This window comes from Tamandua tetradactyla, chromosome 11, assembly GCF_023851605.1.
Source record: "Tamandua tetradactyla isolate mTamTet1 chromosome 11, mTamTet1.pri, whole genome shotgun sequence".
Taxonomy (NCBI): domain Eukaryota; kingdom Metazoa; phylum Chordata; class Mammalia; order Pilosa; family Myrmecophagidae; genus Tamandua; species Tamandua tetradactyla.
The window spans coordinates 93,471,199-93,482,913 of NC_135337.1; the positions used below are offsets into that span (position 1 = coordinate 93,471,199).

The 11,715-nt window shown below is 37.6% G+C and overlaps 1 pseudogene; it reads left to right on the forward strand.

Moving 5' to 3' along the window:
* Positions 1-10,405: 10,405 nt before the first annotated feature.
* Positions 10,406-11,329, forward strand: LOC143649263 (olfactory receptor 7A10-like; annotated as a pseudogene).
* The last annotated feature ends 386 nt before the right edge of the window (positions 11,330-11,715 follow it).

The window sequence follows — 11,715 nt, forward strand, 5'->3', positions numbered from 1 at the left end:
CATAAAATGGCAAATATTGTACCAAAATAGCAGATTCAAAATATCTAGAATAAGAAAATTCATAGATAAATATAACATAGTTTACCAGAACGGGGTGGGGTAGCTATTTGCTGAATAGGTGCAGAGTTTCTGTTTGAGAAGATGGAAATTTTTAATAAAGGATCTGGGTGATGGTAGCTAAATATTATGAATGTACTTATTCCCAGTGAATTGAACCCTTGACAGTGGTTAAAAAGGGATTTTTGAGTTGTGTTTATGCTACCAAAATATTTTTTAATGTATCAAGAATTTAAATTTATTTTCTTGTCTTTAAGTGAATTAACACATTATTAGATGTATTAACTAAATAAGTCAAGAAGTATTCAAGGACATAGGGTAAAAATAAATGAGGCAATGAGGCTTAGACATTGATGTGTAAATCACCAAAATGTAGTTCTTAAAGAAAAGAAATACTTTATAACTGAGGGAGTAAATAACAGGTCTTATTTGGAATTACTGTAATATCTTTTGTAATGATTTAGCAAAACATAATCAAGCAAAGGAATGTAGTATCCTCCGTTTTTTTTTATTAACTAAAAAAAATTAACTAACACAACATTTAGAAATCATTCCATTCTACATATGCAATCAGTAATTCTTAATATCATCACATAGATGTGTGATCATCATTTCTTAGTACATTTGCATTGATTTAGGAAAAGAACTAGCAAAACAACAGAAAAAGATATAGAATGATAACATAGAGAAAAAAATAAAAATAATAAAAATATATAAAAAAGGAAAAAACAAAAATCACAAACAAACAAAAAAACTATAGCTCAGATGCAGCTTCATTCAGTGTTTTAACATAATTACATTACAATTAGATAGTATTGTGCTGTCCATTTTTGAGTTTTTGTATCTAGTTCTGTTGCACAGTCTGTAACTCTTCAATTCCAATTACCCATTGTCTTACCCTGTTTCTAACTCCTGATGGTCTCTGTTACCAATGATATATTCCAAGTTTATTCTCTAATGTCGGTTCACATCAGTGGAACCATACAATATTTGTCCTTTAGTTTTTGGCTAGTCTCACTCAGCATAATGTTCTCTAGGTCCATCCATGTTATTACAGGCTTCATAAGTTTATTCTGTCTTAAAGCTGCCTAATATTTCATCGTATGTATATACCACAGTTTGTTTAGCCGCTCATCTGTTGATGGACATTTTGGCTCTTTCCATCTCTTTTCAATTTTAAATAATGCTGCTATAAACATTGGTGTGCAAATGTCCGTTTGTGTCTTTGCCCTTAAGTCCTTTGAGAAGATGCATAGCAATGGCATTGCTGGGTCATATGGCAATTCTATATTCAGTTTTTTGAGGAACCGCCAAACTGTCTTCCACAGTGGTTGCACCATTTGACATTTTCACCAACAGTGGATAAGTGTGCCTCTTTCTCCGCATCCTCTCCAGCACTTGTCATTTTCTGTTTTGTTGATAATGACCATTCTAGTGGGTGTGAGATGATGTCTCATTGTGGTTTTGATTTGCATTTCTCTAATGGCCAGGGACATTGAGCATCTCTTCATGTGCCTTTTGGCCATTTGTATTTCCTCTTCTGAGAGGTGTCTGTTCAAGTCTTTTTCCCATTTTGTAATTGGGTTGGCTGACTTTTCGTTGTTGAGTTGAACAATCTCTTTATAAATTCTGGATACTAGACCTTTATCCGATATGTCATTTCCAAATATTGTCTCCCATTGTGTAGGGTGTCTTTCTACTTTCTTGATGAAGTTCTTTGATGCACAAAAGTGTTTAATTTTGAGGAGCTCCCATTTATTTATTTATTTATTTATTTATTCAGTGCTCTTGATTTAGTTTTAAGGTCCATAAAACCGCCTCCAATTGTAAGATTCATAAGATATCTCCCTACATTTTCCTCTAACTGTTTTATGGTCTTAGACCTAATGTTTAGATCTTTGATCCATTTTGAGTTAACTTCTGTATAGGGTGTGAGATACGGGTCCTCTTTCATTCTTTTGCATATGGATATCCAGTTCTCTAGGCACCATTTGTTGAAGAGACTGTTCTGTCCCAGGTGAGTTGGCTTGACTGCCTTATCAAAGATCAAATGTCCATAGACGAGAGGGTCTATATCTGAGCACTCTATTTGATTCCATTGGTCGATATATCTATCTTTATGCCAATACCATGCTGTTTTGACCACTGTGGCTTCATAATGTGCCTTAAAGTCCGGCAGCGTGAGACCTCCAGTTTCGTTTTTTTTCTTCAAGATACTTTTAGCAATTCGGGGCACCGTGCACTTCCAGATAAATTTTCTTATTGGTTTTTCTATTTCTGAAAAATAAGTTATTGGGATTTTGATTGGTATTGCATTGAATCTGTAAATCAATTTAGTTAGGATTGACATCTTAACTATATTTAGTCTTCCAATCCATGAACACAGTATGCCCTTCCATCTATTTAGGTCTTCTCTGATTTCTTATAACAGTTTTTTGTATTTTTCTTTGTATAGGTTTTTTGTCTCTTTAGTTAAATTTATTCCTAGGTATTTTATTCTTTTGGTTGCAATTGTAAATGGAATTCGTTTCTTGATTTCCCCCTCAGCTTGTTCATTGCTAGTGTATAGAAATGATAAGGATTTTTGAATGTTGATCTTGTAACCTGCTACTTTGCTGTACTCATTTATTAGCTCTAGTAGTTTTGTTGTGGATTGTTCCAGGTTTTCGACATATAGTATCATATCATCTGCAAACAGTGATAGTTTTACTTCTTCCTTTCCAATTTTGATGCCTTGTATTTCTTTTTCTTATCTAATTGCTCTAGCTAGAACCTCCAGCACGATGTTGAATAATAGTGGTGATAATGGACATCCTTGTCTTGTTCCTGATCTTAGGGGGAAAGTTTTCAATTTTTCCCCATTGAGGATGATATTAGTTGTGGGTTTTTCATATATTCCCTCTATCATTTTAAGGAAGTTCCCTTGTATTCCTATCTTTTGAAGTGTTTTCAACAGGAAAGGATGTTGAATCTTGTCAAATGCCTTCTCTGCATCAATTGAGATGATCATGTGATTTTTCTGCTTTGATTTGTTGATATGGTGTATTACATTAATTGATTTTCTTATGTTGAACCATCCTTGCATACCTGGAATGAATCCTACTTGGTCATGATGTATAATTCTTTTAATGTGTTGCTGGATTCGATTTGCTAGAATTTTGTTGAGGATTATTGCATCTATGTTCATTAGAGAGATTGGTCTGTAGTTTTTTTTTTAAATATCTTTGCCTGGTTTTGGTATGAGGGTGATGTTGGCTTCATAGAATGAATTAGGTAGCTTCCCCCCACTTCGATTTTTTTGAAGAGTTTGAGCAGAGTTGGTACTAATTCTTTCTGGAATGTTTGATAAAATTCACATGTGAAGCCGTCTGGTCCTGGACTTTACTTTTTGGGAAGCTTTTGAATGACTGATTCAATTTCTTTACTTGTGATTGGTTAGTTGAGGTCATCTATTTCTTCTTGAGTCAAAGTTGGTTGTTCATGCCTTCCCAGGAAACCGTCCATTTCATCTAAATTGTTGTATTTATTAGCATAAAGTTGTTCATAGTATCCTGTTGTTACCACCTTTATTTCTGTGAGGTCAGTGGTTATGTCTCCTCTTCCATTTCTGATCTTATTTATTTGCATCCTCTCTCTTCTTCTTTTTGTCAATCTTGCTAAGGGCCCATCAATCTTATTGATTTTCTCATAGAAACAACTTCTGGTCTTGTTGATTTTCTCTATTGTTTTCATGTTCTCAATTTCATTTATTTCTGCTCTAATCTTTGTTATTTCTTTCCTTTTGCTTGCTTTGGGGTTAGTTTTCTGTTCTTTCTCCAGTTCTTCCTAATGGACAGTTAATTCCTGAATTTTTGCCTTTTCTTCTTTTCTGATTAGGCATTTAGGGCAATAAATTTCCCTCAGCACTGCCTTTGCTGCATCCCATAGGTTTTGATATGTTGTGTTTTTGCTTTCATTCGCCTTGAGATATTTACTAATTTCTCTTGCAATTTCTTCCTTGACTCACTCGTTGTTTAAGAGTGTGTTGTTGAGCCTCCACGTATTTGTGAATTTTCTGGCACTCCACCTATTGTTGATTTCCAACTTCATTCCTATGATCCGAGAAAGTGTTGTGTATGATTTCAATCTTTTTAAATTTGTTAAGACTTGCTTTGTGACCCAGCATATGGTCTATCTTTGAGAATGATCCATGAGCACTTGAGAAAAAGGGGTATCCTGCTGTTGTGGGGTGTAATGACCTATAAATGTCAGTTAAGTCTAGCTCATTTATGGTAAAATTCATATTCTCTATTTCTTTATTGATCCTCTGTCTAGATGTTCTGTCCATTGATGAGAGTGGGAAATTGAAGTCTCCAGCTATTATGGTAGATGTGTCTATTTCACTTTTCTGTAATTGCAGTGTATTCCTCACGTATTTTGGGGCATTCTGGTTCAGTGCATAAATATTTATGATTTTATGTCTTCTTGTTTAACTGTTCCTTTTATTAGTAGATAGTATCCTTCTTTGTCTCTTTTAACTGTTTTACATTTGAAGTCTAATTTGTTGGATATTAGTATAGCTACTCCTGCTCTTTTCTCGTTGGTATTTGCATGAAATATCTTTTCCCAACCTTTCACTTTCAACCTATGTTTATCTTTGGGTCTAAGATGTGTTTCTTGTAGACAGCATATAGAAGGATCCTGTTTTTTAATCCATTCTGCCAGTCTATGTCTTTTGATTGGGGAATTCAGTCCATTAACATTTAGTGTTATTACTCTTTGGATAATATTTTCCTCTACCATTTTGCCTTTTGTATTATATATATCATATCTGATTTTTCTTCCTTCTACACTCTTCTCCATACCTCTCTCTTCCGTCTTTTCGTATCTGACTCTAGTGCTCCCTTTAGTATTTCTTGCAGAGCTGGTCTCTTGGTCACAAATTCTCTCAGTGACTTTTTGTCTTAAAATGTTTTAATTTCTCCCTCATTTTTTAAGGACAATTTTGCTGGATATAGAAATCTTGGTTGGCAATATTTCACTTTTAGTAATTTAAATATGTCATCCCACTGTCTTCTAGCTTCCATGGTTTCTGCTGAGAAATCTACACATAGTCTTATTGGGTTTCCCTTGTATGTGATGGATTGTTTTTCTCTTGCTGCTTTCAAGATCCTTTCTTTCTTTTTTACCTCTGACATTCTAACTAGTAAGTGTCTTGGAGAACACCTATTTGGGTCTATTCTCTTTGGGGTGCACTGCACTTCTTGGATCTGTAATTTTAGGTCTTTCATAAGAGTTGGGAAATATTCAGTGATAATTTCTTCCATTAGTTTTTCTCCTCCTTTTCCCTTCTCTTCTCCTTCTGGGACACCCACAACACGTATATTTGTGCACTTCATATTATCATTCAATTCCCTGATCCTCTGCTCAAATTTTTCCATTCTTTTCCCAATAGTTTCTGTTTCTTTTTTGAACTCAGATTTTCCATCCTCCAGTACACTAATTCTAGCCTCTGTCTCTTTAAATCTACCATTATAGGTTTCCATTGTTTTTTCCATCTTTTCTACTTTGTCCTTCAATCCCATAAGTTCTGTGATTTGTTTTTTCAAACTTTTCATTTCTTCTTTATGTTCAGCCCATGCCTTCTTCATGTCCTCCCTCAATTTATTGATTTGGTTTTTGAAGAGGTTTGCCATTTCTGTTCGTTTACTCAGCATTAGTTCTCTCAGCTCCTGTATCTCATTTGAGCTATTGGTTTGTTCCTTTGACTGGGCCGTATCTTCAATTTTCCTGGTGTGATCCGTTATTTTTTGTTGGTGTCTGGGCATTTAATCAGATTTCCCCGGGTGTGGGACCCAGCAGGTTGAAAGACTTTCCTGTGAAGTCTCTGGGCTCTGTTTTTCTTATCCTGAGCAGTATGTGGTGCTCCTCTGTCTGCGGGTCCCACCAGTAAAAGATGCTGTGGCTCCTTTAGCTTTGGAAGACTCTCGCTGTGGGGGCAGGTCGCCAGCCGACGTGGTTTGGGGGAGTGCCGATCCAAAGCTCCCAGCCGGCCCGGGAAGCCACGCATGGGGGGGCACTAGCTACCGCGGCTTGAGGGAGTGCCGATCCAAATCTCCCAGCCGGCCCAGGAAGCCGCACATGGTGCTGGTCGCCATGGCTTGGGGTAGTGCCGATCCAAATCTCCTAGCCGGCCCAGGAAGCCGTGCGTGGGGGGGCGGTGACCACCGCGGCTTGGGGGAGTGCCAATCCAAAGTTCCCAGCCAGCTCGGAAAGCCACGTGTGTGCAAGGGGCTCTGGTCGCTGGCCTTCATGGCTTGGGGGACCTCTGATCCAAATCTCCCAGCCAGCCTGGGAAGCCACGCATGGGGGGGCGCCAGCCACCATGGCTTGGGGGTTTGCCGATCCAAAGCTCCCAGCTGGCCCAGGAAGGAGGGAGGGAGGGGCTCTGGCTGCCAGCCGCCATGGCCCAGGAAAGCGCACACCTCTTGGGGAGCTCACCGCTGTGGATTCACTTAGCCTGTTCAGTGATTCCAGAATGGGGTACGCTGTGTTTCTGTTCTCTGTTGTGGCTCTGGGAGCTGTTCTGTACTGTTTCTATTTCTTTAGTAGCTGTTCTGGAGGAGGAACTAAGACCCACACATCTTACTAAGCCACCATCTTCTCCGGAAGTCGTATCCTTCATTTTATGTCAAAGGAATTTCTCCTCTTTGTACTCTTGACAACAGGGTCTAGATTCTCATACCATGGCAGCACTTTGGAGAACCAAGAAACGCCATCAGGGTGTGGGTCTCTGTTAAGCTTTGTAGGATAATTTAAGGCATTATTAGTGGGATAAGATTCTAGGAGGCTAGATCTATGGAAGGTTGGAGAGTACATGGTTGAGGGGTAATAAAAACTGAGTTTGCCTAACTTATAACTTCATCTCTTGGGGTAAAGAGAATCTTCATTACAAATCTGCTCTCTCTCCAGACCAGTGATCCACAGGGAAACAATGGCTCAATGGTTGTAGGGAAATGTGCTAATGAGGAGCTGGAGGGAAGCTGTATATAATTCTGCCTGTGTCTCTCAGAACATGCAGATTGACCCTGACAAGACATGATATTTTCTTCAGCATTCAGTGGGGAACTGATGACTGACTCCTGCTGTCTTGTTTGGTGACAGAGCTTCAATTTTCACAATCAGTCTTCCAGACAGAGAGCTTTCAGGTATGGACCTTGCTTTTAGAGATTCCCTCCAGGTGGGTCAGAGAGTCCTGGAAATGTTGTAGGATAGAGTTCAGGAGGATGGATATGGAGAATTTTTCCTTGAGGTCGTCTGAGTGTTTCTACTCTTGTTTTTCATTGCATTCTTTCAAACAAAGACTGCAGTTTTTCACCAAAAGTGTTCTTTGCCACTAGTTATTTCATATTTGGGTAGATGTATTTGGAGGGAATATGGGAATATGCTTTTTGTGGTCCAATATATCATTGCTGTGTGTTGTGGTTCTCCTGTTCCTTTTCAAAATGAGACAATTTTGCTTCCTTTAAGTTAATGTATCACTTTATAGTCAGATTTCCATTTTGATTGTTTTATATCAGCTTTCCTCATATTACCTCATTGCTTTTCATGGTTAGAAGTATTTCTAAAAGTTGTACCACATTTTAACACCCTTTGAAGGATTTGTTTTTACCATTTGGCTTCCAGATTAATTTATCTTAGATATAAGCATATTGAAATGATATTTCTTTATATAGCATGCAAATATAATTTTTGATAAGCCTTCTTCCCTGCTTCTGTTTTTCTCATCTTTGGCAATTTCTCCAAAATGGATTTAATGAAATATATATTTTTATATTTAATCAGTTACTTTTAAAATCCATTGTCCAAAAGAACAGGTACTGGGAGGTAGTACAGAGAACATTGCTACATCTGTCAACATGCTCACAATCTAGGAGGGAGAATACACATGAATTTAAATAAAAAAATTCACAATGATTGTACCTAATATCTAAATTAAGTGCATGATAGACCTTATCATCTTCCTGTGAGGATGTTAAGAATAGAGTTCAAAAAGGAGATGACTGTATGCCCTGCTGAAGACTTGTAAGAGTTTCCAGAAGGAATGGGAGTGAAAAACTTTCACGTGGTAAAATAGAAATGTTATAGAGAGTTTAGGCAGAGGGACGCAGAAATAAGAAACCATGAGTATGAAAACTATGAATTTATGGGGAAGGTACAAGTCAAATTCAATGTCTTGGAAACAAGGGTGCTTGAGGCCATCATGAGAGGGGATACTGGCAAGTTGACCATTGAGAGTCATGCCTATGCTGGAAATTATGGAATGTTGGCTTAATCAACTGGTGAATAATCACTAGAGGTTTTAAGTTGTGGTATTTGACAATCAACCTTGCAATATAGAATGGTGCATGGGTATATGTGACTGTCAGCTAGCTGATTGCTTAGTATGTGGTTGCTAAAAGAGGAGGTAAGGATATGAGAGAAGACCTCGTGGTGTTTGGGAAATCATGGTAGAGAAACAATGAGACTTTTGAGGGGTCCCTATTCAGTGACTGCACAAAAGAGTATTAAAGGGGATTGAATTCATAAACTAATTCTAGAAATTAATTTCTTGTCTCCAAAATGTAAACTATGTATCAGTTAATAATCCTTATGTGTTTATGTCAGAATAAAGTAACGAAGTATGCAACAATGTGGATGGATCTTAAGGACATTATGCTGAGTGAGATTAGCCAGAAACAAAAGGACAAATACTGTGTCATCTCACTGATATGAAGTAACAAATGAATGAACTTGGATAATTTCAGTTAAGACAGAGGTCATCAGGAGATAGAAATAGGGTAGATATTGGGTAACTGGAACTGAAGGGATACAGATTGTGCAACAGGATTGGTTGTAAAAATTCAGAAATGGGCAACACAATGCTATCTAACTGTAATACAATAATGTTAGTACCCTGAATGAATCTGAATGTGAGAATGATAGAGGGAGGAGGCCTGGGGGCAAAAATGAAATCAGAAGGAAAGATAGCCAATAAAGACTGAGATGGTATAATCTAGGAATGCCTAGAGTATATAATGTTAGTGACTAAATGTACAAATTAAAAAATAGTTTGCATGAGGAAGAACAAAGAAATGTCAATAATGCAGTGTGTTGAAAACAGATGGTAATTAATAGTTTAAAACTTTAATTTGTATGTGAGACTAAAGCGAAAAATGTTTATTTGGTACAAATATATATTTGACTAGTATATTTCCTAATGTAATTTATGTGGGCAGCTTAATTGAACATCATAAGTACATGGAACCTTGACTAGGGCATGAGACTTTGTATGTTTGTTCAGAGTGATGCCTTGATAAATCTCAGAAGGATTTGAACAGTGAATAAAAAAGTATTTGCAAAGCTCCCTTGGTGGAATGGTGAGAAAGGGGGAAAATTCAACTTCCCCAAGTGGAGAATTCTTGATATTCTCACAAGCAATGGGAACAACCAAAGCAATAGGCTGAGCCCTCAATTTTGGAGTTTGCTTATATGAAACATCCTCACAAATGATAGGTTAGGCTTACTTAAAGTTAGGCCTAAGATTCACCCTCAAGAGAACCTCTTTTGTTGCACAGATGTGGCCTCTCTCTCAGCCAACATGACCAGCAAACTCATGCCTTCCCCTTCTCTACTTGGGACATGACTCCCAGGGGTGTGGACATTCCTGGCAACGTGGGTCAGAAATCCTAGAATGAACTGGGACTCAGCACTAAGGGATTGAAAAAAACCTTCTTGACCAAAAGGAGGAAGAGCAAAATGAGACAAAATAAAGCATCAATGACTGAGAGATTTCAAACAGAGTTGAGAGGTTATCCTGGAGGTTATTCTTATGCATTGAATAGATATCACCTTTTTAGTTAAGGCATAACAGAGAGGCTGGAGGGAACTGCCTGAAAATGTGTTCCAGTAGTCATGTTTCTTGAAGATGATTGAATAATGATATCACTTTCACAATGTGACTGTGTGATTGTGAAAACCTTGTGTCTGATGCTCCTTTTGGATAGATGAGTAATGTGTATAGATTAAAAATAAATAAGTAATAGGGGAACAAATATTAAAATAAATGTAGTAGATTGAAATGCTAGTGATCAATGAAAGGGAGGGGTAAGGGGTAAGATACGAATGAATTTTTTTCTGTTTTCTTTTTATTTCTTTTTCTTAATTGATTCAAATGTTCTAAGAAATGATCATGATGATAAATACACAATTATGTGATAAAAAAAGAATGTTCACATTGTATGTTGATTGGTTTTATTAATTAAAATTTAAAAAAGAAAAAAAAGTTAGGCATGTTCTTTCTCTATTTCTGGGTAGTCACACCAACCACATGGAATGAGGAAATGAAACACAAATTTCAGAAATTCTTCTTCTGGGATTTTCAGAGGAACCAGAATTGCAGACATTCCCTTTGGGCTCTTCCTGTCCATGTACCTGGTCACCATCTTTGGGAACCTGCTCATCGTCCTGGCCACCATCACCGACTCCCACCTCCACACGCCCATGTACTTCTTCCTCTCCAACCTGTCCTTTGTAGACATCTGTTTGTTCTCCACCACCATCCCAAAGATGCTGGTGAACATTCATCCGCAGAGAAGAGTCATAACCTATGGAGGCTGCCTCACCTAGATATCCTTTTTCATGCTCTTTGTAGTTCTGGATGACTTCCTCCTGGCCGTGATGGCCTATGATCACTTCGTGGCCATCTGTCATCCCCTGCTCTACACGGTCACCATGAACCCCCAGCTCTGTGTCCTGCTGGTTCTGGGGTCCTGGATCACAACTGTCCTGTATGCTTTGTTACAAAGCTTATTGGTGTTGTGGCTGTCCTTTTGTGCACACCTGAAAATCCCCCACTTTTTCTGTGAATATAACCAGATAGTACAACTTTCCTGTTCTGACACATTCGTCAATGACATAGAGATATATTTTGCAACTGGACCACAGGGTGGAGGGCCATTCATTAGAATCATTTTCTCCTACTATAAAATTGTTTCCTCCATACATTTAATTTCAGCTTTGGGGAAATATAAAGCATTTTCCACCTGTGTGTCTCTCCTCTCAGTTATCTCCCTATTTTACAGTACAAGCATTAGTGTGTACATTAGTTCTTTTGCTACTCATCACACATGTGGGTGCACCAGCCTCAGTGATGTACACCATTGTCACACCCATGCTGAACCCCTTCATCTACAGTCTTAGAAATGAAGACATAAAGAGGGCTCTGAAAAGATTCCTTTTGGTAAAGACATAAAATATTCATTGGTTCTGGGCAGACGATGTGCCATGATTGTAGTGTTCAAAGTCTGAAAGTGATAAATTATGACTCTTTGAATTTTCATGGAATCAGAGTCAGTTATGACCTTAGATATGATTTTATAATTTATGCTATTAATAAAGTGAAAAGATTCTCGGTTTTCATATGCAATATGTTTCATGTATTGGGGTGCAGGACTGAGTCTTGAGTTCTGGCTTATTTTAATAGAAAATATATAAGACATTGTCTATTACTCTAAATAAATATCTGTCCTTTATCTAAATTTAGGTATAAGCATTGACGTTTTTGTACTAAGCACTCTATGCATTGACTCTATCATTTAATTTTTATAGCATTATTGCTCAAAATTCAATTCAATCCTT